Source organism: Podarcis tiliguerta (assembly GCF_965153285.1).
Source record: "Podarcis tiliguerta genome assembly, chromosome: Z".
NCBI classification, from domain to species: Eukaryota; Metazoa; Chordata; class Lepidosauria; order Squamata; family Lacertidae; genus Podarcis; species Podarcis tiliguerta.
In genome coordinates this window covers 28,178,169-28,205,135 of record NC_139553.1, presented here as the reverse complement: position 1 = coordinate 28,205,135, position 26,967 = coordinate 28,178,169, and the positions used below count along the sequence as shown (strand labels likewise).

At 45.0% G+C, this 26,967-nt stretch overlaps 1 long non-coding RNA gene across 2 annotated transcripts in view; it reads right to left on the bottom strand.

Annotated features, from left to right (window-relative positions):
• Positions 1–26,669, bottom strand: part of LOC310669702 — a 41,896-nt gene extending 15,227 nt beyond the window's left edge. The window contains exons 1-4 of one of the 2 annotated variants that reach the window (XR_014507280.1): positions 26,491–26,669; positions 26,213–26,392; positions 23,615–23,727; positions 13,752–13,909 (exon numbers count right to left, since the gene is read on the bottom strand). This is a non-coding gene — a long non-coding RNA (uncharacterized lncRNA). Of the gene's footprint in view, positions 1–12,537; positions 13,910–23,614; positions 23,728–26,212; positions 26,393–26,490 lie in introns of those variants that run through there. The other variant, XR_014507281.1, reaches the window with a different exon arrangement.
• Positions 26,670–26,967: the final 298 nt, after the last annotated feature.

The following is a 26,967-nucleotide window of genomic DNA, read 5'->3' as shown; positions in this document are numbered from 1 at the left end:
AGCATGATAGCATTTCCCCCCACTCCTCTGCCCATGGGCACACCACCCCCAAATCTGCTCCAGGGGGCTGAGGGGACTCCCAGAAAAGATTTAGAGATGAGTGCAGCGGAGGAGGAGAGGGGAGGATGTTCCACTGTGCAATGAGAAATAATTGCACTGTTGTTGAACATAATCCAATATATTTATCCCAATATTCTATCAAAATCTATCCTCCTATAAATTAAGCCTATTCTAGTACTGCTTTCTGGAGAGGCAGAGAAGGAGGACTGCATCCAACTAAGTTATACCAAGAGAAGACCTGTTGAAATTTATGGGCTTGCTAATGATGCTCATTAATTTCAGTAGATCTCCTTTGAGCATGACTAACATAGGATACAACCCCAAGTCTTTGCCCCTTATTATGTGACAGCCCTTCAGGTATATCTTCCCCCACTCAGTCTACCTGCTAGAAATTCTGAATCCTCCTCAACAACATCACCACCTGAGCTTCAGAAATTGCCTGCATACTTTCTAGACCACATATTTTCAAACCTTTCAGACCCAGGACCCACTCTTCACCCAAACATGTGTTTGGGGACCCATTTCTTTATCCTTTACCATATACCGTATTTTTCGCTCTATAATACGCACCAGACCATAACACACACGTAGTTTTTAGAGGAGGAAAACAAGACAAAAAATATTCTAAACGGAATAGTGGATATATGATTTTTGTGGTTCATGCTGTGGCCACAGACATGTGATCTGACAGTGAGTTTGGAGTAGCCCAATGCAAAAATCCTGAGGATCCGTGTGGATCCATGCTTTGTAACCACGGAGGAGGGAAGGAAGGGGAACCATGGATCCTCTGCTCACGACTGCAGCAGATCTCCCCCGCCACCCGCAGGCATTCGCTCCATAACACGCACAGAGGTTTCCCCTTACTTTCTAGGAGGAAAAAAGTGAGTGTTATGGTGCAAAAAATATAGTATCTGCATGGTGGTAGTGCTTCTGTTGCAACCTGCTTAGGATCATAGCATGACCCAATAGTTTGTCCTGACTGACCAGCTGAAGGCAATGTTCTAGATCTAGACTATTGTCAAGGCTCCTTACTGTTAGGCAGGTTTCTGGTTAGCTGTTCAAGATAATAGGATGGTGCTTCACCAAGTGGAAGCTTGTAGGAACTTGTGGCCGTCCAGATATTGTTGGATGCAAATTCCCCTTAGGCACAGCCAGAATGGTCTCTGGTCAGGGGATCATGGGAGTTGTAGTCCCAACAACTTCTAGAAGGCTATCCCTGAGTTATGATGTGGCCTTTGGGGAGCTCTTTGTGTTTGTTTTTATTTGAGAAGGTTCTCTTAATCAAAAGAAGAAAAATAATGAATATGCACATATAGCTATGGTGATAAAAGTCACCATAATAAATAAATTAAGTATATTCTTGCCAGAAAACTAACATCAGAAAAGGGTAAGTGAAGGCCACAATAGCAAATGTAGCATTTCTGCCTGCACATTTTTTTTATAAGTTGTCTCTGTGTGTGAGTGTGTTCCAAAATTAAATAAATAGATGCGATTATTCATACAATTGAGAGACAGGGTTATAGTTACCTTTCCATGAGTTTTGATAGGACACAAAATTATTCAAAAGCACTGTGAGCTGGACTCTGTACACCTAAAAATGGAAACTGGGTTTGTTCCCAATATTTCAGTTAGGATCTGCCTGCCATAATACAATCCTTTATAAAACCTAAGATGAAGAATCAAGGTGTAGATGATATGTGACATCTCACTAAGCCTGTAAGCGTATGTACAAGCAAGCCTTATTTAACCCAGTGAGGCTTACCTCTCAGCAATTACACATAGAAATACACTGAGAAAATTCCCAGATACTTGTGTATAGAATTTCAGCTTAGTTTAATTTTTGTAGGGTGAATTATACATCTTTCCAAAAGGCTTGGACACAAGGTAATACCACTCCATATATAAATAAATGGCCCTTCAGATGACCTGTGGATTCAGCATTGGTCCTGATTTGCTTGCACAAAGCTTACATGGTGTTCAGACGATGTTTAGTCTTTACTGATTTGTTTACAGCGTGGTTACATGACAAAAACATTCCTCCTAATTTACTTTCAGAGTGTTTACAAGTCTTCCCATTATTCATGCAACCCACACTTTTCAGTGCGTTTCACTAGCACTTTCCTAACCATAAAAAGTCATGCAAACACACAAACATATACACACACATATTAAAAGTAGATTTATTGTGCTAAGATGACAAAGCTTGTGAATCTACTTTAATTGCACAAACCTATATTTCTTGTATGCACTTGACTCCCTCCTGCAAAATAGTGAAAGTTTGGAGGCACCCTACAATCTATCCTTATAATCTACCCAAGTCCCTTTGGTGTATGGGACTATTGGTACGTTATCTTATAACAAGGTTCCTTTAGAGAGGTTCACGGAAGCTCATGATTATAAGATCTTCCTTTGGATATTTCCCATGCCTTAGAAGGAGATACCCATTGTGCCTTAGAGAAAATGACTCCTCCAACTGAGGGAGGGGCCAGATGTGTGTATGTGTGCATGCAACAGCTGTTGACAGTTTTGGATAAGGCAGAGGGGCAGTGTGAGGGGGGGGGGGTGCTGACAGTTCCCAGCTGGAGAGGGCTGCCCAGTTGGTTCACTGCAGGCATGCTTGCCTACACCTAACCCCTGCTTGCATGTTTGGAAATAAAACTTAAAGTTACAGAGACACATTAAAGTCTGAGACAGACATATCAGAAAAGTTTTCCAGCAGAAGGGAAATGCTTCTGCCTCCACAGTCAGAAGTAATTATGCCTCTGGATTCCAGTTGCTGGAAACCACAGAAGGGAAGAATGCTCTTCTGCTTGGGTCCTGTTCTCAGTTTTTCAACAGGCATCTGTTTGGCCACTGTGAGAACAGGATGCTGAACTAGATGAGCCACTGATCTGATCTAGCAGGGTTCTTGTGCTCTTAAGTGGCAAAGGAGGAAGAGGATTATGCATGGGCAGCGGCTATTAGAGATAGGGACGTGGGTGGCTCTGTGGGTTAAACCACAGAGCCTAGGACTTGCCAATCAGAAGGTCGGCGGTTCGAATCCCTGCAACGGGGTGAGCTCCCGTTGCTCAGTCCCTGCTCCTGCCAACCAAGCAGTTCGAAAGCACGTCAAAGTGCAAGTAGATAAATAGGTACCGCTCCGGCGGGAAGGTAAACGGCGTTTCCGTGTGCTGCTCTGGTTCGCCAGAAGCGGCTTAGTCATGCTGGCCACATGACCCAGAAGCTGTATGCCGGCTCCCTCGGCCAATAAAGTGAGATGAGCGCCGCAACCCCAGAGTCAGTCACAACTGGACCTAATGGTCAGGGGTCCCTTTACCTTTACCTTTAAAGTTCTCCTGAGGAAGCTTGGGATGAGCTTTGGAGTGTCAAAGAAACCCACCTCAAGTGAGAGGCAAACTTTTAAAGTCCATTTTCCCTCTCTCCAGTTGGATTAAAATCCAAGCCCGTTCAGCTAAACTGGCATCCGTAAATGGCATGCAAATCAGAAATGGCCATTGTTGTCAGAAATGGCCATTGTTGAGTATCTGATGAGTCCCAAGCCCCTGCAAAATGACTACTGTCAACTAGATTAAATTGTATTTTAATCAACTTTTTATTATTATTGGTTGTTAGCCGCCCTGAGCCTGGTCTTGGCTGGGGAGGGCGGGGTAGAAATAAAAATATATTATTATTATTATTATTATTATTATTATTATTATTATTATTTATTATTGGAATGAGAGAGAAATTTGATTCGGTTCACATACATAGATGAACACAACTAATTCACAGTTTCCCAAACCAAAACACAGCCATCCTTCAAGATTTCCAAATTTAGCAGTGCAGTTCTCCAGCCAGGCGACGTGTACAAAAAATCTGCATATAAATGCAAATATTAGCAGAAAAAGTATATGAAAATGTTTGTTTGTTTGTTTGTTTGTTTGTGTGTGTGTGTGTGTGTGTGTGTGTGTGTGTGTAGTATATATTAGGCAAAAATTAATTCCAAGGTGGGTATATTTGGAGAACTTTGCACTAAAATGCTACTTGTGTTGTTTTTTAATGGCAGATTGCTGTGGAAATGCAGAGAACTGAATTTAAGAGTGGAAGAATGAGAAACTGAAAGAAACCATTATTGACAGATTCACTCATCCCAAGCCGCAGCCCACCTGATAATCTCTCAGCGATGCTGGATCCAGCAGTTGTCCTCAAGCTGCAAGCCTGCTTCTTAGAACAGATCATGAGCCCATCTCAAATCTTGAAGTCGGTGGGATTCAGGAATGCTTAACCTTGGCTGGATCATGCTATTGTTCCTTAGAACTGTCAGTCAACAGAATACTCTTCTTAACAAAGAGCAAAGAGATCCGAGGAATACATCCTCTCTCCTCTCCACTTTCCTTTCAGCTGCCAAACTTCTATATACATGAATGTTTTTCCCCACATTACTTTCAGCCTTATTAAATGTGTCATGTTGTTATGGCCTCCGGTCCTTTTTTTAAAAACGGAAAACAAATAAACAGCAAGAATTTGTCAATCTCCGTCCTAAGCGAGAGTGGCAGCAAACTTAATCTGGTGCTAATTAGGCTTGTGGAAAACTAAATCAAGCATCAGAAACCACAGATTATTTTAAGCTTCCTCCAGCATAAACAGAAAGGGCCGAGGATCGGTAACATTTTATTTTTGTTGACAGTTTCCCACTTTCCCCCCATTTCATTCCCTGCATCTGATAGGCTGGCGCTTGATTGCCTCTAGCTCTGTCTTCTTTTGGCCTCTGCACAGCAGTTTGTTAATCCTTCCTATTTATGTGTATTTAAGCAGGATTACAAACTTCAAATACACTGTAAAAGGAACCTGTATACAAGCCTTCAAAAGCACTTAAATAGGCTGCTGATAGATAGAACAGCCTCTCAAGGAAATGCCCAACCTTCTGGAAAAAAACAATCCCGGGTGTTTATTTGCAAGCCATTTGCAATTACTACGCAGCGAGGGACAAAAGGACTGGAAAATGTAAGATGACGGAGGGTTTAGCATCACATTTCAACTTGTACAGGACAAGGCAGGGATCAGTGTGCTTTCAAGTCAACGGAAATGTCATTGGGTAGATGCAATTTGTTGGCTTATTGGCAGGCTAATACAAAAAATGGGGAGGGGGACATTAGAAGGTGCCTTACACTGAGACTGATCATTGGTCCATTGAGCACAGTATGATCTGCAATGACTGGCAGTGCTTATCCAGGCTTTCCCATTAGGGACTTTCCCAGGCCTACCTGGGATCGAACCTGAGATTTTCTGCATGTAAAACACAAGCACTACTACTATTACAACCCTTCCCCAATCAGTAGGGTCACAGGAAGCCACTTTATACCTAATCAGACCATTGGTCCATCTAACACCCGCTGCATTTCCCCGATGTTTCCCTGTTAATTTTTGTGTTATATTTGAGCTTCCGCGTGTTGTAGAAGCCACTTCCAGAAGACAGATGGAATATAGCACATGTTTAGAGATAATTTCTGTGCTGATTCCAGAAAAAAAATAAATCCAACTGCAGCCTCCTTAACCCTGAAAATTATGGGAGTAAAGTGAGGAAATTTGGGGTGGCATACTGGCATACAGTTCTTTCCTGCTGTTTCCATGGATAAAAGAGTGGGGGAGTGACAGCATTGTCCAAAGATGTCACACTGTGCCCACTGGTGCAAATGAAATTTACCATAGCATACTGGTATAAAGGTAATGAAGTCATAGTTACATAATACAGCATGTCTGCAGAAACATTACAAAATGGGACAGAGGAACTAGGATTATAATCTGGAAAACTAAAGCAATATTCCCCACGTCTGAATGCACCCTCAGTACTGAGCACAGATGCTGATGAACTACAGCTCCCATCATCCCTCACCACTGGCGTTTCTGCCTAGAGCTGATGGGAGCTGGAATCCAACAGCATCTGGTGAGGCACAAGGTTTCCTATCCATGTTCTGCTTACAAAGAGCTCTGGATATGGGATATAGGATAGGGATAGGGATTCTTTTAAAGATAGACAAAGACACGAAAAGGAACCATAGGCATCAACAAGCAACTGATTGATGATACTTCAGAAGCACTGGTCAAGGCACTTTGCAAGCCCTGTGCATGGTGTTTTGGAAGCATTGTACCATCATTGTTGAGTGTTCGGAAAGCACTGCACAATAGCACAACAGCAGAGACTTCAAAGGAGCTCCCCTTGACCAATTGACAGGGAGACTCTTTGAAGATGTGTCCCCCAGCAACAATAAACTGAAAGCACATCTTCAAAGGCAGTTGCTCTAACCCACGATCAGCTGATTGGCAGTTACAGCAACCCCAAAACTTTGATAGGTGTCCAACACCTGACATCATTATGATGTCAGGTGTGTCAGGAGCTCATCCTACTCTCAAGTAGGACCTTGGTAGAGACACATGCCCGACTGGCATGTTCTCTCCCTCCTGGTCAATCTTTCGGGAGCTTCAAAAGCTTTCTTCTGCCCAAACATCACAGCGACTGATGCCAACAGATACCGGCACACTTAGGGATCTGCAGAGTCCGCGCAGTTCGCGTAACAGATCTCAGCAACTCAGCATTTTGGCTAATATACTTTATTTACATATAAACACACACGGAGCACTGCAACATGGCTCCCCCTGTCTCTAGCATCAGACAGCAAAGAGAGAGAACAAAGGACAATAGTCCCACTTCACAGAACACAGTAACACAAACATCCTGTCTCTGTCACTTCCCACTCTGTGGAGTCAAAACATACACCATCATGTGAAAGACAACAATCCCATGACTGTAATCATGGAGCAGGAATTCTAACAAGGAGATTTGAAGATGGGGAGACCCGTTCATGGTGGTATCTGTTCTATTGCCAATAGGTTACACTGGGTCATCCAAAGTTCCTGGGTTAGGGGATAGGGAGAAAAAGTTACCGTATTTTTCGCTCTATAAGACGCACCAGACCATAAGACGCACCTAGTTTTTGGAGGAGGAAAACAAGAAAAAATAATATTCCGAATCTCAGAAGCCAGAACAGCAAGAGGGATCGCTGCGCAGTGAAAGCAGCAATCCCTCTTGCTGTTCTGGTTTCTGGGATAGCTGCGCAGCCTGCATTCGCTCCATAAGACGCACACACATTTCCCCTTACTTTTTGGGAGGGAAAAAGTGAGTCTTATAGAGCAAAAAATACGGTATCTCTATTCCCTTTCTGTACATCACACATAATTTTTCATCTTCCCCACCCCACTCACAAACTAAAAAGCCTCAAATGTTTTTACTCTATCCTCCTATGCTAGATGCCCCACCCCACTTGATCATCTTGGTCACCCTATTCTGTTCCAAAACCTGCCTGTTGACCAAGCTCTTCTTAGCACACCTCACATGTCCCTTGATCTTCTGACCATACAGGAGCTGAGTAGGACATATATTATGTGAGGAACTACGAAAAGCAAGTTTCCTATTTGCCAAGTTTCCTATTTAATGATTTGATTTGGGTTTGTTCACACCATTACACTGAACTGAGTAAAAAGGTGTCTCTCCACATGTACAAGCATTTATGTGAGTGTGATTTTTTTTATTTGTGTAGCTCAGCCATTGCATAAGTAGACTGTACCTTCATTGAATGTTATACATGAATAACTGAATGAATGTACAGCTTATCCATTTCTGCATAGCTTGAACACTCATTGAATGTAACATGTCAACAGCTCTGTTAGTTAAAAGCCAGGTGAAACTCTCAAGGTTAGTGCTCCTTATAGTGATCTTTAATAATGCAACTTAAAGAATACCATAGAAAAACGATTGCCTCCAATCCAGTATAGTGCCATGCCACATTAATAAGTAACTCAATATTGCATGAGAGGGAAATGAAAAGGCAAACAGAGGGAATGATATTTCAATGCGATAATTGTTTCCTAGCCGTAATATTTCTCTCCGCACTAAGTAAATAAAGCTGCCATGGCTTCCTGGGGTTGTCAGTGCTCCAGTCCCCAGCTCTCAGGAGCCATCAAACAAGGATGTCTCAAATATTATTTTTTTGGGTGGGAGATAAGGGCTGATCAGTGCACCCCAGTACTCCAATAACAGTGTTTCTTGTGGGGGTGGGCTTCTGGATGTGCATATGGGGTTGTCCTGTTTTAAAGTGGCTTGGACATGGGTGGGACTGTGGGTTAAACCACAGAGCCTAGGACTTGCCGATCAGAAGGTCGGCAGTTCGAATCCCCACGACGGGGTGAGCTCCCGTTGCTCGGTCCCTGCTCCTGCCAACCTAGCAGTTTGAAAGCACGTCAAAAGTTCAAATAGATAAATAGGTACCACTCCAGCGGGAAGGTAAACAGTGTTTCCGTGTGCTGCTCTGGTTCGCCAGAAGCGGCTTAGTCATGCTGGCCACAGGACCCGGAAGCTGTGCTCCGGCTCCCTCGACCAATAAAGCGAGATGAGCACCACAACTCCAGAGTCGGTCACGACTGGACCTAAAGGTCAGGGGTCCCTTTACCTTTACCTCAGTTCACTTAGAGCAATTGGGTTCATTGAAGTAAATGGGGAAGGCATTCAGAGCATGGGCAGACTTTTGTTGGGGGGGGCAGAACCGACTTGATTGGTCAGTTAGTTAAGTATTTCTATTGTTTTACTTGATGGGGGGAGCTGCCCCTCCACACACACCCCTTGGCTATGCCCATGACCTAGGGATGGACGAACTGCATCACAACATTTGGATAAGTTCAAATTTTCATAGATAGCTGCATTTTTGTTTGCAGCTATCTATCAGTGAGTGTGAATTAGGTAGGTTCTCATTCAAATGCAAATTGAATTGAATTTCTCTCTCACCCTTTGAACTATGAAGGGTGGTGGCACTGCCAACAGGGTTTCTCCTGATGATCTTAATACCTGGGCAGGTTTATGTGTTGTATGAAGGAATTTCCCTGTTTGTCCTCAATCTCTCGTACATTGATTTCATTGGATGAAATATTTCTTATAGCTACTTTATGCAGGCAATGTTCATACCTCAGCAACACGCATTGACTTCAGCAGCACGCATTTGAATAAGAAATTCAAAATTCTATATTCATATAGAAAAGCAAATCTTGGGTTCAGGGTTGCCAACTTGAATAAAATATTGGGGGGCAGATAAGCCCTGCCGATCACATAATCGATCACAAGATGTGGTGCACACACCCCATTTGAATGGCAATGCCCATCAACTCTGCAGGGACCCAGCTCCCTCAAATATTTTATTGGAGGGGCCAAAGGAACCTCAGCCCCCAGGAATTGGCTCCTATGCTTGGGCTACACAGACTTGAATTCATACACTGAGTCTCAGCAAGGGAATTGATGAATGGAGTATAGTTGCACTTGTTCCAAACTGCCACAAGGTGGAGCATTCAAATACATTTGGGATGCAGACAATATTACTGTATAATGTTCTTTTCCCCCCAAGAAAAAGGAAGGTAGTTAGAAAGGGGTTGTGTGTTATAATGTGTGGTATACAATTCCTACCTTTTTAATTCCAGTAAACAGGTTCGTTGTTTTCCCCCTAAAGCTTAAAAAAATCTGAAAATGTATTTGACCAAAATCCAATATTGGGGGGAAATAAATATATGTGTGTATGTGTGTAACTGCTTTTAATCCTGTCTAGCTCCAGCTTTACTTAACAAAGCATATGAATGTATTGTTTTAGGGGGAGAAAATTAATTGACTTAAGTAAAGGTTTGTAATTGTGCATAAACCATAGATTCACTTGATAACAACAAAAGCAACAGCAGCAGGTTCTTAAAGCCTGCAATGGCACTGAGAAACAATCCAAGCCTATTTATTTACTTCACTGATAAACACCTAAAATTACTGTATGGGCAGCCACTTTTAGAATTTTTTTTATTAACCCTCAAAGGGACTGTGGTATTAATGTCAGCTTGAGAAAAAATTCCCAACTCCACTGTTGGGCAAATAATTTTTATTAGGACAGACCAAAAGGTCACAAAATTGTGACAGGCTTTCAAATTCAGCAGAACTTTTCTGCAGGTGAGCTGTCACACAGAGAAAGGGGAGGTGGCTCAGAGGCTTTCTGAGCAGCGAGAGGCAACTCAGGGGCACCCTTGCACTCACAGGTAGCACAGCAGTGAGTCTGCCTGTAATAACAAATGCTCTAATCAGAAAAGGAATTGAAAGGGTGGCTAGATCCAGCAGCCTGAGGATGCTTAGCATGGCAGCCTGGGGGCAGTGGGGTGTTAAATGGGACCTGTGAGACCTCACCAACCCTGCCCACAACTAGGGTTAACTAAGGACCAAGCAGAAAGAACTAGAGGGCTATATTTGGCTCCTGGGCTTGGGATTCCATCCTTGGTTATATTTTTTTAGTCCTAGCTTTCTGCTGCTTATTCGATCCTGCCTCTGGTTTGCTCCTCAGTCCCTGGCCACTGGCTTGCCCTACAGATTATGACTCCCAGTGCCTGCCTCATCTTAGGCACTGCTCATGGTCCATCCCTGACACCAGGGGACCTCTCAAAACTGATGCCAACCCCGCCTGGAGTAATTTTAAACCTTCCATAAGGTGCTCCAAAGTTCAGTTTCGGTATGTGATCATGCAATTGTGTTAAGGGACCTGGAATTCTGCCAGTAAAAAGAGAGAGAAAGTTAACTCTAAATAAGGTGCCTGCATCATCATCAGTGCTTCCTGAGTCTCCTTTGGTGCAATATTTTATAGCAACACTCCCTGAATTCAACACTGCGGTTACCATTGTACTGAAGATATAGCTCTCTGGTCCAGAAAGATACATAAACAAACAAAAATGAGGAAAGGGGCATTTAAGTCGGCTCTGCTAGGAACCTTTTGCTCACATAGCCAATTTCAGTATCTAAAAAGAAATTTTTGGAACATTCAGTCAGCACGGGGCGGGTGGGTGGGGGAGGTTGCTTTTTATATTTGCCTTCCTCATTGCTATCAAATGCTTTAAAAAATGCTCCATCCGATTATGAATTTAGTTGCCAGAAGACAGCCTCTGTGATGTAGTTGTTAGAGTGTCACAGGAGTGGGGAAGATGGGGGGGCAACACTGCACCAGAATGCAGTGGCAAGAAGTTGGGGGGGGGGTTCTGGCACTGGTGGGAGCAGTGGAGCAGGTGGGAAAGTGTCCTTTGTTTTTCCACCACCTGAGGTAGGCGCTTCAACCCACTTTATTGGTGGGCCTGCCCCAGTTTCAATGAAGGCAAAGTGGAGTGTAGGATGGCAGAGAAAAGCTGAAAGAGTAAGGGAGAGAGAAGGACAGATAGTGACACCCTCCCCCCCCCCACTGACTTCTGGCCTGCCCACTATCAGCATGGCCCTGACAGATAATTTGTGAAGAATGCAGTCCTTGACAGGAAAAAAAAATCCCTGTCCCTGAGGGGATATATTGCAATATTTTGTGGAAGCTTCCACTTGCCAGTGGCTATTAGCCATGATGGCCGACCACAAAGGCAGTATGACACGTGGCAGTTACTGAAGACCAGAAATGTTGCTGCATGAGGTGAAGGACAAGATGGTACCCCCTCCTAATTCAACATTTCAGAGCCAACTGGGCTGGCAGTTGAATCTTATTTTGGTGGGACAGCATTGTCCACCGCACCTGAGGCAGCAGGCCAGATTAGTGAGCCCTGGAGAAGCCATGTAGCAACACCTGGGGGTTCAGGAGGAATAACCATGACTACCACCTGAGGCAGTTGCCTAATGGTAGGGCCAGCAATCGAAGAGTGGCTGTTGAGTGCCAGTGTGGTGTAGTAGAGTATCAGACTGGGTCCTGGGTGACGAGGGTTCAAATCCCTACTCAGCTGTTAAGCTCACTTGGTAATCTCGGGCCCAGTCACTGTGTTTCAGCCTAACTGACCTCACAGGGTTGTTGTTGTGGTTTAAATGAGGAGGGGCGAGAACCATTTATGTTTCCTTGAACTCCTTGGGGGAAATGATGGGACATAAATGCAACAAACAAACAAACAAACAAACATACTGCCTTCTTGCCCTACTTAAGGGATGTGTCCAACTGACCACTTTAGGAAAGAAAATACTGCCCTAGATTGGTCCCTAATATGATCCAGCAGGACTCTCTTCATTTGTCTCATGCTTAGGAAGCTGCTTATTCATGTGCCCCTTGCACTCTTTTCAGCAGACTTTGTGAGGGTGAAACAGTCGGTGAAGTGTGCCCTTTGTATTTGACATAATTTTCAGGAAGGAGACAGAAGGCCAGAGGCTTTGCAGGTGTACCTGTGATTTTTTTCCTTTCTATTTTTGACATAACAGCCTTATTTTGGGTTTAGCACAAAGCAACAAAATTTACCCTTCAATGTACAAAAGGTTCTAACTTGTAACAGTGCAGAGATAACATCCAAATATAAGCCATTTGTGTGGGTTTCACGTGACCTGTTTAAGAATTAACTGAATATATATATTCAGACTTTTTAGGGGTAGCATTTTTGGATATTTTTCATGCTGATTTTGCAGAGGGATTTAATGTATTCTTGTTGTTGTAACGGCATTTAGTTTTTTATTTCTTTTTTGTACAATAGTACAATATTTTCAAACTGGGTGGTTTATAAATACAATAAGTAAATAAATGAATCATTTAAGAAAGTTTTGGAGTGGCATGGTGATCTGCAATAGGGCGGTCCTATAATGAAATGGGTACGTTCAATTTTGTAAATTTACAAAAGATTGTAAAAAAACAACAAGGCTGTCCTAATTAAAATAAAAATTGGCTGCAATTCTTTTCTGTTCTCTTTCTTACATTTTTAAAAATTGGGACCACACAAAGCAATAAAGCAACAAAGTGATAACAAAATACATCAAAACACTAATATATTGCATATTCAGAATATCACTGGGATATACAATTTATTCCTGTATTGTGGGGGGTTGGACTAGGTGTCCCTTCCAACTCTACAATTGTATTATTCTAAGACACAGAGGATTATGCTAGCAAATGCAAAGGCCATAAATCAGTTTGGGGTTTTTTACTCTGGGTGCCAGCTTTGACAGTCAGGTGAGGCAACCTATTTCTCAGTCATATTGTGTCATTATGATATCACAGGGTTGACAGCTGGGTTGTCCTCCGCACCCTGTTAAAATCCCTTGTGTGGGATCCCCAAACTCGGAAACCACAGTGCAAGGGGCTTTGTCAGCCTAATTTCAGGGGTTGAAAGGAGCAGCGGGAAATGGCTCACAAAGCCCTTTGCAAGCCTCAAAAACTGGAGGTTGAAATGAGCAGCACACTGTGGTTTCAAAGAGCAGTGTAAGAAGGAGAAGCAGTTTATATTGATTCTAAACTGCTTTCCACTCCTTGAGCAAGGCATGCTCCTATGGCCCATTGGGAGCACACCTTTTGCCAGCAAAGGAGCAATCAGCAGCCCACTCTAAGTGGCTGGTTGTTCTTTTGAAGCCCTGCCCTTACCTGCTGCACATCTGACATCCAGTCATTGCATATCCTGTAACTTCCTGCCAAAATCCATAACTGGTTTATTTATGTCCTGCTTTTGTTTTGCCGTAGCCCCCCCTGGACAGGCAGCAATAATGTGTTAACAACAGGGAAACATTGCAGAACCAACAAAAACAGAATAAATTCACCACCCGTGCACTAATATTATGTCAACCATATGTTGCAGAATTCTCCTGCAATAAAACACCGGTCTTTTCTGGATTAGAAAGGTCCTTGGATGGCAATTTGTGTTACTTCACTTACTGCAAAATTGCTGAGTGGGGCCTTGGACATCTGCCCCAAAGTCTTGTTCTGACAGCACCACTGAATGCTTTGCAGCAGAGGTGGGGACCTGTGGGCACTCCAGATGTTACTGAGCTCCAGCTCAAGTCTTCCTTGGCTATCAGTCATGCTGGGTGAGGCTGATGGGAGATGAAGACCAACAAGTAGCCAGTCATTTTAACTATCGTTTTGTACTGCTTTTCATTGTGTTTTATCATTGTACACTGTCCTGATTCATCATATGGTAGCATACAGGGTGGCCCCTAGGTAGGTATACTGCTTTAGAATCCACTTTCTTTGTTCTTGACTCATGTTCACTGTCATCAGTCACAGTATCAGTAAAGAAAAATAATCCTTTTATCTGACTCCACTGTTCTTTCCAACTACCAACCTGAAATTTAACTGCCACTTTGTTTTGTGCCACTAATGTGTACCCATATAACCTGTTGTGATGAATTTCATTTATTCAACTGTATACCTACTTTGGGGCCACCCTTTATAATGCCTTTATAAACAAACAAACAAACAAACATATGACAGACCACAAGTTCTCAATATCTGCTTCTTGGTTTTGTTCTCCTGCCAAACTTGTAAACCACCATTTCCCCTTTTTTACAAATGGAGACTGTTGTGACGTGGGGTTTGTGATTTCAGCTCTCTTGACATAATCTGCTGGAGACAGTTCTCTAGTAACACTTCTTTATTACAGCAAACAAGACTGAAGACTGAGGAGGGGAAAGCTACATTTATAGGGACAGGGGACTAGCTAGAAAGGATACATTTTGGAGGGAACAATATCAGGCAATCACAGTCCTGCCTTTTGGAGGAAACCAATAAGACAGAGGATCCAAATACAGCAGTTTAAATGAACCAATAGTAGCTGTACCCCCTGAAACCAAAAGGCAGTTACTTTACCCTAATGCAAATATAGACAATAATAATACAGATATAAAATCCTTTGACTCAATACACAACACCCCTCCCCCCCTAGTGAGCACAGCAGACGTAATCTCTCAGGTACTGTGGGGTCCTACAACTTCTACTTGATCTCCTGACAACAGGCGTTGCCGGTTCTGGATTGGGTGTTACCTGTGGTAGAGGGGCTGCTATAGGGGTTTCCTCAGGAACAGATGGAGTCCCAGACATCTCAGGGTTCCCTACCTGTACCTCGTCATCATGAGGACTAGCAGACCCTGGTTCATTTGCTGAAGCCCCTGGTGACTGCACCTCTGGGCCATTTTCACTCTGGTCTTGCAGCTCTGCGTCGTTAGCCAGGGATGAATTATCTGACTCCTCCCTGCTGAGCGCCCGGCGCCTCAGCTGATCTATATGTCTCTTCCAAACTTGCCCATTTTCCAAGGTTACATAATAGGACACAGGTCCACTAGCCCGGGTGACCACACCAGCCACCCACCGCGAACCTCGTGAATAGTTCCTCACCCAGACCAGATCTTCAGGGGCGAGATACCTTGTTGTGTCAGTCTCAGCCTGGGGGGTTGCTCTTGAATTATGGTTTGGCATTTTATCCGGGTGGACATAATCCAGCACCGTTACCAGTCTTCTACCCAAGAGCAGCTCAGCTGGCGACTTGCCCGTCGCAGTACACGGCGTCGCATGCTGCAAAAATAACATTCGCGCGATGCGAGCTGACCAGTTACCCTCCATTAAGCGCGCAATGGATTCTTTGGCTGTTCTTACCATGCGCTCAGCCTGCCCATTGGAGGATGGGTGAAAGGGCGCGGATGTGACCCCTCTTATGAAGTTATCAGCCAAGAATGCCCTGAATTCTTGGGATACAAAAGCTGCCCCATTATCTGATACAATGGTCTCAGGTAACCCGTGGGTTGCAAACAGCTGCCTCAACACCTTGATTACGGCAGCTGATGCCATGCTAGGGACCATCGCCACTTCTAACCATTTGGAATATGCATCGACGACAACCAAAAAGACCTTCCCCCGGAATGGCCCAGCAAAATCTAAGTGCAGCCGGCTCCAGGGAGATCTGGACTGCTCCCACCAGTGAACTGGTGCTCTGGCCACTTCTGGCCGCACCTCTTGGCATGCCTTACATGTTCGTACCCATTGTTCTATGTTCTGGTCCATTCCAGGCCACCACACATAACATCGGGCTAGCGACTTCATCCTGACCATTCCCGGGTGTCCCATGTGAAGCGTCTCAAGCACCCTGTTTCTCAGTGGTGCTGGGATGATCACCCTATCTCCCCACAGGAGACAACCCTTATGCATGGACAACTCGTGCTGCCTTGTCGCATAAGGCCTGAATTTGTCTTCATGCGGACCACCTGGCCACCCCCTCCCCACCCAAGTGAGCACACGGGAGAGAACAGCATCTTTCCTCGTTTTCTCAGCTATATCAGTAGCCGTTACAGGAGCCCCCGGAAGTGTTTCCAGCATCATTATGTGCTCCGCTGGAGCGGGATCCTCATTGCTCCCGCCAGGAAGGGGCAATCGACTCAGCGCATCAGCGTGGCACAACCGTTTCCCCGGCACATGGGTCAAGGTGTACTGGAACCCGTTCAGGAATATAGACCAACGCAACATTCTGGGGGAGAGAATTTGTGGCGTTTGTTTGTTCGGGTTGAACAACCCTAACAGTGGTTTGTGGTCCGTTTCAATGGAGAAATGGCGACCGTACACATAATCATGGAACTTTTTGATTCCTGCCACAATTGCAAGCGCCTCTTTGTCAATTTGAGCATAGTTGCGCTCCGTGGGCGACAACGTACGGGAATAGAAAGAGATGGGCTTTTCCGACCCATCCAGTTCCCTATGACTCAGCACCGCCCCCAGGCCGTATTGAGAGGCATCACAAGCCAGGACCAGCGGCTTTGACTCATCATAATGAGCAAGGACGCTCCCGCTACTCAGCATTCTTCGCAAGGAGTCAAAAGCCTTCTGCTGCCCCTGCCCCCATCGCCACACATTCTTTTTCTGCAACAGTCTATGTAATGGTTCAGCTACCGAAGCTTTATGGGGTAAGAACGAATGATAAAAGTTAATAAGTCCCAGGAATGACTGCAACTCCGTCTTGTTCTGTGGTCGTGGTGCCTCGATGATGGCCTTAATCTTAGCATCTGTGGGGTGGATGCCTGATGCATCAATTTTAAACCCCAAGAAATCCACAGCTGGCACCCCAAAACTGCATTTTTCCTTTTTCAGTTGCAACCCCACCTCCTTGAACTTGAGCAACACTGCACGGACACGCGCAACCAGTTCCTGTGGGTCTTTTCCAGCAATCAAAACGTCATCAAAAAATGGCAAGACCCCCGGCAGACCTCTTAACAGGCGTTCCATGAGCCCTTGAAAAATCCCTGGGGCCACACAAACTCCAAATTGTAATCTGTTAACTCTGAACGCCCCTTTATGTGTGACAATAGTCTGTGCTTCCGCTGATTGTGGGGTTACTGGCAGCTGTTGGTAGGCTTGTGCCAGGTCAATTTTGGCAAACACCTTGCCCCCAGCCAGTTTAGCCAACAGATGTGATACGACTGGAATGGGGTATGAGTTTCCCCTGAGTGCCTTATTGATAGTACATTTGTAATCTGCACAGATCCTGACTTCCCCATTTGCTTTAAGGGGCGTGACGATTGGAGTCTCCCACTTAGCAGAGTCCACGGGTGAGAGAACTCCCTGCTTGACCAATTTATCCAGCTCTGCTTCGATCTTGGGTTGCAGTGCAAATGGCACTCGCCTTGGTTTGAGTCGGATTGGGGCCACCCCAGGGTCCAACTCGAAGTCAACTGGGGGCCCTTTATAACAACCCAGTTTTCCATTAAAGAGACCAGCAAACTCTTTGCATAATGCCTCGCTCATCTCAGGGCAGGTTTGGATTGAATTAAGCCCTGATATACTCAGTCCCAGGGCGGGGAACCAGTCAGTGCCCAGGAGACTGGGGCGACTGCCCTTCGCAATCACCAGTTTGAGTACAGCCTGTTTGTCCCGGAACTGAACTCTCACGGCACACATTCCCATAACATGGATGCGGCCCGCTGAGTATGACTGCAAGGTTGCCGGGAAGGGCTCCAGAGGGGGCAACTTACCCCTGGGGAAGAATGTCCTCGCGGTCTGGTCCGACACGATAGTGAATCCAGATCCGGAGTCCACCTCCATGTCGCACTGCTGACCCTCAATCTTCACCTTGACGTGTGCCTTGCCTTGCGCTGGGAACTGCACGACCCTCCCGTTGATCTCCGTTACATAGTGGCAGTCCTTTAGAAAATGGGTTGCTGTGGGCGGTCTGCGATGCTCCAGTCTAGGTGTTCCTGTCGCTCCCAACGCCGCCGATCTACAGACCCTGGCGATGTGACCTGTCTTCCCGCACGTCCGGCACATAGCATCCCGGAAACGACAACTCTTCCGCTCATGGTTTCCGCCACAACCTGGACACCTGCCTCGGTGATCTTTGTGCACTGTGCAGGCCTGACGCACTGACTCGACCCCACGGACTGGGCTCTGGCTCGGAGTAGCCTCTAGCTCGTCCATGGCATGCGCAACTTCTATCTGTGGCTTAGGGGCCTTGCGACTGGCATCAAGCTCCTCTCTTTCATAATTCTCCGTGGCGGTGGCCTCCTTCAAGGCTGAAGCAAGGGTAACCTCTTCTTTAGCCACGATGCGTCTTCTGGCTTTCTTGCTGCTCAGACCACCGATAAACCGATCCAGGAGAGTCTCTTCCAGATTTTGGAAGTCGCAGTGCTGAGCGAGCTTCCGCAGTTCAGCTAGAAATGCAGATACAGACTCCCCAGCACGCTGCTGCCTCTCATGAAACTCCATCCGCCGGGCCATCTTGGTCTCAGTAGGCGCCAAATGGCTTGTTAGGCAGGCAAGAATATCTTTGAGAGATGTCTCACTTAGCTTCGCTGGAGCAAGCAATGCCTTGGCCAGCTTGAAGGTCTCAGGCCCACAGTAGCTCAGGAATGTGGCCCTTCTTTTGCTGGCATCGGTGATCCCTTGAGCCACTGCGAAGAACTCGAAGCGTTCGACGTAGTCTTCCCACGTGTGGGGCTCTGATGGCTGGAAGGGCTCCAATACCCTTGGACTCTCCATTGTCCTGTGGCAGGGTCGTCTTCTCAGCTGGCCAGTGAGTCTTGTTCTTAGCTGCAATCCGGACTCTGAGGCAGGGCTGCGTTTAACCGCTCCTCAGCATTCCGGATCCCACCTTCGTCGCCAGTTGTTGTGACGTGGGGTTTGTGATTTCAGCTCTCTTGACATAATCTGCTGGAGACAGTTCTCTAGTAACACTTCTTTATTACAGCAAACAAGACTGAAGACTGAGGAGGGGAAAGCTACATTTATAGGGACAGGGGACTAGCTAGAAAGGATACATTTTGGAGGGAACAATATCAGGCAATCACAGTCCTGCCTTTTGGAGGAAACCAATAAGACAGAGGATCCAAATACAGCAGTTTAAATGAACCAATAGTAGCTGTACCCCCTGAAACCAAAAGGCAGTTACTTTACCCTAATGCAAATATAGACAATAATAATACAGATATAAAATCCTTTGACTCAATACACAACAGAGACTAGGGAACAGCATTATCTTTGGGGTGAATTCACATCTTCCATATCTGAATCCAATTGTCTGTCCACACTGTCTCTCCCATAGGGATGAGGGAGAAACTCAATTTAGTTTGCATTTAAAGATGAATCTATACCTAAACTTCACTTTCCAAAACAATACATGAAACAAGAAAACAGACATTGTTCACAATTCACACCTTCCTTCCTTCCTTCCTTCCTTCCTTCCTTCCTTCCTTCCTTCCTTTTTAGCAATTCAGTACTCCATTATGCACATTTTGGGGGAGAGTGAGCATAAAAATGAATGTACCCATGAAAACAATATACACAAATGGATTATATGAAGTTACACCGCTTTCCAAAATGTGTATATTAGACAAAGTGCATACAAGCATATGGATATTATGAAAAATTTGCATTAAAATGATGCTGAATTTAACAAGGACTAATTTTTCCCCACTAAGCAACCACTGACTCTTGTAGACATATTTTTTTTCCTCCTTTGTGGAGGGAAAAGCAACCGATGACTAGTTTGCAGCGAAAATTTTTTGCTTGTGCCATTTCAGCTGCTTCCCTCATCAACAGGCACCCTCGTCATCAAGGTACTTTCCCTGGTGTGGACAACAAGGAGTGAGATAGAGCAAAAAGTTGCCTATGGCAGGACAGCAACCTTATTCCTTTGCCTCACTACATTCCAGGCAGTTTTTAGCCCTAACTAAAACAAACCGACCAAGGAGTTGTCCTTTTACTCCGGGTGAAAGGTGAGACACTGCACTGCTAGAGCCACCAAGCAAGAGGCCATTGGGAAATCAAGAGAAGCCCAAGGATAAAGAAGGTGGGGTGGGGTGGGGTGGAGGTGTTTGACAGGTAAATCTCCGCTCAGCCGCACGAGGGCCAGGAGATTGGACAGGGCTGTCCGCAATTGCTCTCCAGCATAGCTATTCCTCGGGGCCAACAATGCACAGGACCAACAGATTGATGAGAGAAGAAGGAGCAAGCTGGTTCTTCTTGCCCACTTGTGGCAGAAACAAAACGGTTGCTGGAAAATGGAGCCCCTGAGGGTGGCGTCAGTGCCAAAGGCAATTGAGAGGGAGAAAGAAAGGTCTCCAGTGACACCCCTGAAAGCCAAGGTAAAACGTGTGGTGTTTTGGGTTTCTTTTGCTTGGTTCAGCCGAAATCCAGTTTCTTGCAGTATTTCTTCATTTCCTTATGAATTTAGTAGAAGTATTGGTTGGCTTTCCCCACACCCCATATATATGTTTTTAAATTGCAACAATAGTAGGGTTTTTTTGGCAATTGAGAGAGGGGTTCTGTATTGGATTTCTTTGGGAAGTATTTTCCTAGACACTTGATTCTTTGACCAAATTGGTCTCTGGTGCAATAACACCACTGGGCTCATGACAGGTGGAAGAAGCTGTTGTGCAGTAAACCCAGCTGTCTATTCCAGAATTGCCTACTTCAACTGTCATCTATCTTTCACAGCCCTGGCACCTCAGATTTTTTAGCTAGAGGTTCTGGGGTTGGAACCTGAGGTTGGAACCTGAGACCATTATTTTTAATGTCTTGTGTGAAGGATGAAATAGTATCACAAACACACACATGCTCCATATACAGAAGCTGACTGGTGGCAGAGCATCTGCCTTGCATGCAGAAGGTCCCAGGTTCGGTCCCCGGCATCTCCAGGTTGGGCTGGGAGAGACCCTTGCAAATCTTGCTAATGTAAATTATTGCAAAGCAACTTCTCCCATTATAATGCATTTTTGCATGCTGTTTTCACTAATGTATGCACTTTGATGCAGACTTTATAAATGCATTGTTTTACGTGTTACTTGTGGTACTCTACTGAAAAATTTGAGGTAGTGTGCATTTAGAAATATGGTTGTGTTCTGGTTTGTCAGGAAGAGTGGATTTGGTAGGTTCGCCTTTAAATGCAGACTGAATCCAATTTCCCACCCATCCCTATGCAAGGATGACCTGGCCTGAGACATGCATATGGGAGGAGAGCATAGGCACTACCATTGAGTTAGTTATCCCAGAGCCAAATACCCAACACCCCTTCACTGCAGTTCATTAGGCCCAGGGAAGATCTACAGGTTCAGTGGCAGAGCATCTGATTCGTAACCAGGAGGTCCCAGGTTCCATCCCCTGTATCTCCCGGTAAGACTAGGAATGTCACCTGTGTGAAACAGCAGAAAGCTTCTTGCCAGTGGGCAGTGTGTGGCTTGTGAGAGGAACTTTGCCTTTGAAATGGCCCTTAGCTCACAGTCATTTGGCTTATTTCTATAGGGCAGGATTTGTCATGGAAACTTTAAAAGCTATTGATGGAATGTGTTGCGATTCAGTGCTTTTACAGTTCTCCACAGTGTTTGGTTAGCAAAATACAGTAATTACATAGGAGTATATGTTAGGGGATTTGCCCCCCCCCTTTCCTTTTTACTATGTTGCACAATTGGTAATCTCAGTCAGACTCTTCTCCTTTTTCTTCAGCTACACAGTTCTCCAATTGCAAAAAAAGGAATATTTATCATTATATGATTTTCCTGTAAAGGTGAGGATTTTCCTCACTTCTCAAGTCACTTTTCAGTCTTGAAAAATTTTTTTTTAATAATAATAATTCCACACCTGTATCAAAAAGATACAAGTGGGAAAAGAACAGGGTGGAGAACATTGATAAAAGAGCTTTCATTATCTGTACAGTGGTACCTTGGGTTAAGAACTTAATTTGTTCTGGAAGTCTGTTCTTAACCTGGAACTGTTCTTAACCTGAAGCACCACTTTAGCTAATGGGGCCTCTTGTGCTGCGCTGCCGCTGCACGATTTCTGTTCTCATCCTGAAGCAAAGTTCTTGACCCGAGGTACTCTTTCTGGGTTAGCAGAGTCTGTAACCTGAAGCGTATGTAACCTGAAGCGTATGTAACCTGAAGCGTATGTAACCCAAGGTACCACTGTACTGTATACCCTTCGCATGCATAAGAACTAATATATGCCTCTCACAACTAGCCATTATAATCAAAATATTGCTGTATCGGATGAGTTCTCCTGTTCCAGACACTCCATTCAATTCCTCCTCCCTGTTTTTCTCCTCTCTCCCCACCCCACTTAAAAAATAAAATAAGCCAATATTATGTGGCTACTCAGCATGTTCAGTCCTTGTTGGACTGTTTCAGGGGTTTCCTTCCCTTTAGGCCCACCCCCAAACATATTTTTGCACTTATGCAAACTTCAGGGCTTCCCCTAGTTGGCTGATTCCTCACTCTTATTGGGCTGCTTTTGACTGCATAGGTGAAAACACTTAAACAGAGGGAGCATTGTTACTACTCTGGGGCTGAAACTGTCATAGGCCTAGCGAATGCATGGCTATGGCAAGATTTGAACTATGGCATGGGACTTCTGATCTCAAGTTCTTAGCAATAACCACCACATTGCGCCATTTCTGTTGGTTTCCTGTTGCAATATGGGAAAACACCCACAGCATCAGGGTGACCCAGGCTTACAGTCAAAGAGCCTAAGAGAAGTAATCTGGGCTCGCAACAGAGACAATTTCAGGTTCTGGATGGAATGCCCCTATACCCCTATGTAGATCTTAAGAGCTTTCTGATGCTTGAGGTGCTAGGCCAAGCTTCACCAACCAGCCACAAGCTGCCTGGGGCTATTGGGAGTTGGAATCCAAAAGAGCTGAAAGTCACTAGGTTGGTGAAGATGGTGCTAAAATGAGAGCCAAGTGACATGTCCTTCTTTGTGCACTGGTTTGCTGCTTATGTTTGAAGTAGAGAGTAGCCTGGCAGAGTCAATTCCAGGATTAAGGGGGATTCTCGGTCTAGTGTTTTATGATCAATGGCTTAGTGGTTGAGCAAATGCTTTGCAGATAGAAGGTCTCAAGTTCAACCTCCAGCATCTCCCATGTCTAAAACCCTGGAGAGCTTCCAGCAGTCAGTGGATACCAGGGATGCAGACCTTGTGCGCCTCCCAAACTTGTTACAGTTGAATTCCCACCAGCCCCAGGCAGGATGTTCAGTGGTCAGGGGTGATGTAGTCTGACGACATACAGAAGGCCACAAGTTTCCTATTCCTGGTGTAGATGATATGGAGCTAGATGGCCCAACAGTCTGAATATGTAAAGCAGTTTCCTGTGTACCTCCTGGTTGAAGAAAGGTGGTAGCTCAGTGGTAGAGAACATGGTAGAATGTCACTGATTGAGTCCCTGGCATCTCCAGATGGAGCTGGTTAAGACTCCTCTGAAACCCTGGACAGACACTTCCAATCAGTGTAGACAGTACTGACCTGGATGGGCCAGGAGTCTGACTAACCTTAAGGCAGCTTCCTATGTGACCTGGTGTTGGGCAGTTGGAGCAGTGATGATCCAAAGGGTGTTTGCAGCAGCTTGAAGTCACCATATCCTACAATCTCCTGCAGTAATTTCCTGTAGAAATTTAATAAATATATAAATAAAGACACAGCTCACCCAGACACAGTTTTCCCTGTTATAGTAAGGTTTGTTTTCATATTTAAATTATATCATTTTTAAATTTGCAGGGTGTGTGTGTTTGTGTGTGTGTGTATTAGGAATGCCATACATCTGGACATATCTGGCATACTGCAACCCCAAGCGGTGTCCAGGCAAAAAAAATATTTGGGAAATTTTGCAAAACAAACAAACAAAACAAAACTCAACTTTGGGCAAAAAGAAAAAAGCTCAACAACTTTCCTGTCCAGAGTTTAACTTTATGACATATGGCAACCCTAATATATGTGTGTCCACACACATGGACATTTTATGCAAAAGAGGTGCAGTGGTACATCAGGTTAAGAACTTAATTCGTTCTGGAGGTCTGTTCTTAACCTGAAACTGTTCTTAACCTGAGGTAAAAAGGTAAAGGTACCCCTGCCCGTACGGGCCAGTCTTGACAGACTCTAGGGTTGTGCGCCCATCTCACTCAAGAGGCCGGGGGCCAGCGCTGTCCGAAGACTCTTCCGGGTCACGTGGCCAGCGTGACATCGCTGCTCTGGCGAGCCAGAGCCGCACACGGAAACGCTGTTTACCTTCCCGCTAGTAAGTGGTCCCTATTTATCTACTTGCACCCGAGAGTGCTTTCGAACTGCTAGGTTGGCAGGCGCTGGGACCGAACAACGGGAGCGCACCCCGCCGCGGGGATTCAAACCGCCGACCTTTCGATCGGCAAGCCCTAGGCGCTGAGGCTTTAACCCACAGCGCCACCCGCGTCCCGCTTAACCTGAGGTACCACTTTAGCTAATGGGGCCTCCTGCTGCCACTGTGCTGCCGACACGCGATTTCTGTTCTCATCCTGAAGCAAAGTTCTTAACCCGAGATATTGTTTCTGGGTTAGTGGAGTCTGTAACCTGAAGCGTCTGTAACCCAAGGTACCACTGTATCCTCTTTTTGGGTCCTGCACAACTTTCCTTTCATCCTGGTTCACTTCCATTATCAGAGCTTGAAGCAGCAGAAACAGCCAGAGCAATTGCCTGTGGAAAGGTAATGTGCAGGGCAGAGTTATTTATTTATCTATCTATCTATTTTCTATACTACCCTTCATCTGAGGATCACAGGGCAGTTTACAATGTTAAAAGGCAAAAATACATAGCATAGTAACAAACAAACAAAGCAATAACTCTCCTGCACAGTTTAAGAGATTGTTTAACTAGCCAGAGTCTTAGGAGAAGAGGAAAGATATGTAATGAGAGCGTGAGGTGAGCCTCCCTGGGAAAGCCATTCCACAAGCAGGGAGCCACTACAGAAAAGGCCTGTTCTCATGCTGCCACCCTCTGGACCTCTCTTGGAGGAGAAGGCCTCAAAAGATGATCTAAAGGTCTGGGTAGGTCATATGGGGAGAGGCGGTCCTTGAGGTATTGCAATTGGTGTTATATGCTGAAACCATCCTGCCCACAACCTGGCCGCTGAATTCTGCACCAGCTGAAGTTTCTGAACAGTCTTCAGAGCCATGCTCTTACTTTTTGTGTCTACTGACATCAGGATTCTGACTTCAGTAGGGCCCAGAACTGGGTGAATATGTACATTTTGGCTTCTCTCAGCTTCTCCTGGTTTTTTTAAAAATCTTAAATTCAGTTATTCACATTTCCACATCAGTCTGTGAGATACACACACACACACTTCATGAAAATTCATCAGCATTTAGTGCAAATGTATCCTAATATATACATCTTGGAAAGCAATTTTACCACTACAATGCATTTTGTATGTTTTTTTCCATGAATCTGCCTTTTTATGTGCACATTACCTCAGCATTTTGGTACACGTGGTACACAACATTTTGTACACATCCACCGCATGCTGTGGGATACTCTGCCAATAGAGATTCAACAGGTGCCTCCTAAATCAGTCCTTAATCAATTCTGTTCAGCTAACCTTAAACATCTTTCAGAAAAGCTTATAATTTTATGTGGTTTTATACTATATAGATATTATTATAAACCACTTTGATATTTTTCATGATATAGCAGTGTGTGTGTGTGTATGAATGAAAATGAACAAAAGTGATTTGTTGGCTGGAGAACTGCATTGCAAAATCTGGAGATGTGCATTTCAAAGGATGGCTGCATTTTGGTTCTGGTATTGATTCAGGAAGTGTGGGTTAGTGAGATTCTCCATTAAAAGTGAACGGAACAGATTTTCTCCAACATCCCTAGTAGCACAAGGGCTGTGGAAGTTTCCAGGGCAGTGGAGAGGGGGAGTTCAACATTAGATCATCATACTCCATGTGGTGATATACATAACAATGTGTGCATGTGGTATGTCAAAAAAATCAGTGTCGGAGCCGGTTTGTGAAGCTGGTCATCACTTCTCTTGTGGTTCCTGCTGCCTCAACTGTCCCCTGCTTCCTGCAGAGGGCAGCAAACCACAAGAGCAGGTACTCAAGAAAGCAGCCTACCTGGGAACTTTCCTTAGTAATATAGATACCATGAGCTTCTTGTTTTAAGCACCAGGCACCAGGCTGGTACGATATGAGGGAGATGCCAGTGTGAGATGCCTTACGGTTCTTGCTAGGAACTTCTTTCCCTCTTCCTTGCTCCTCCATTGGGCTCTCTCTGCAGGCAGGGCCATGATAGTTCTGTGGAAAAATAAACTGTAATCCCCATATTGGGGGGGGGGGTACGTAAAGCCACAAATCCCCAGAATGGGGTGGCAGCAAGGTGGAGGGCTGCTTACCTGAATTTAGGAATACAGTGCAAGGGCTCTGGGGCAGTTGTGATCTTGGTATATCGTGATGTTTAGCTGGTAACATATCACAATGTTGTACACCGGGCGCCATTTCATTTAGTACGTTTTCTGTTCCTATCACGATCTGTCATAAAATGGTGCTGTTGCATCCCTCAGTGAAGGCAGTGCCCGGGCTCTGGCAAGTCACTGCCAGGGCTCTGACCACATCCGGAAAGCCTCACACTGCCCTTCCAAAGCCGGAAGCTAGGGAAGGAAAGACGGGCTCTAGGACCTGCCAGAGCCCTAGAGGTGACACCTTGTTTGGCTGCAATGCGGGGATCCGGCACAGGGATCTGAGCTGAAGTGCTACAAAATTATGAAGATTCATAATTGAGAAGTTCCATTTAGGCGTGCCACATATTGACTTAAAAGATTATTAAAATCTGTCCATTTTATCCTCCTTTGGGAAGGCAGTGTGAGGGATCT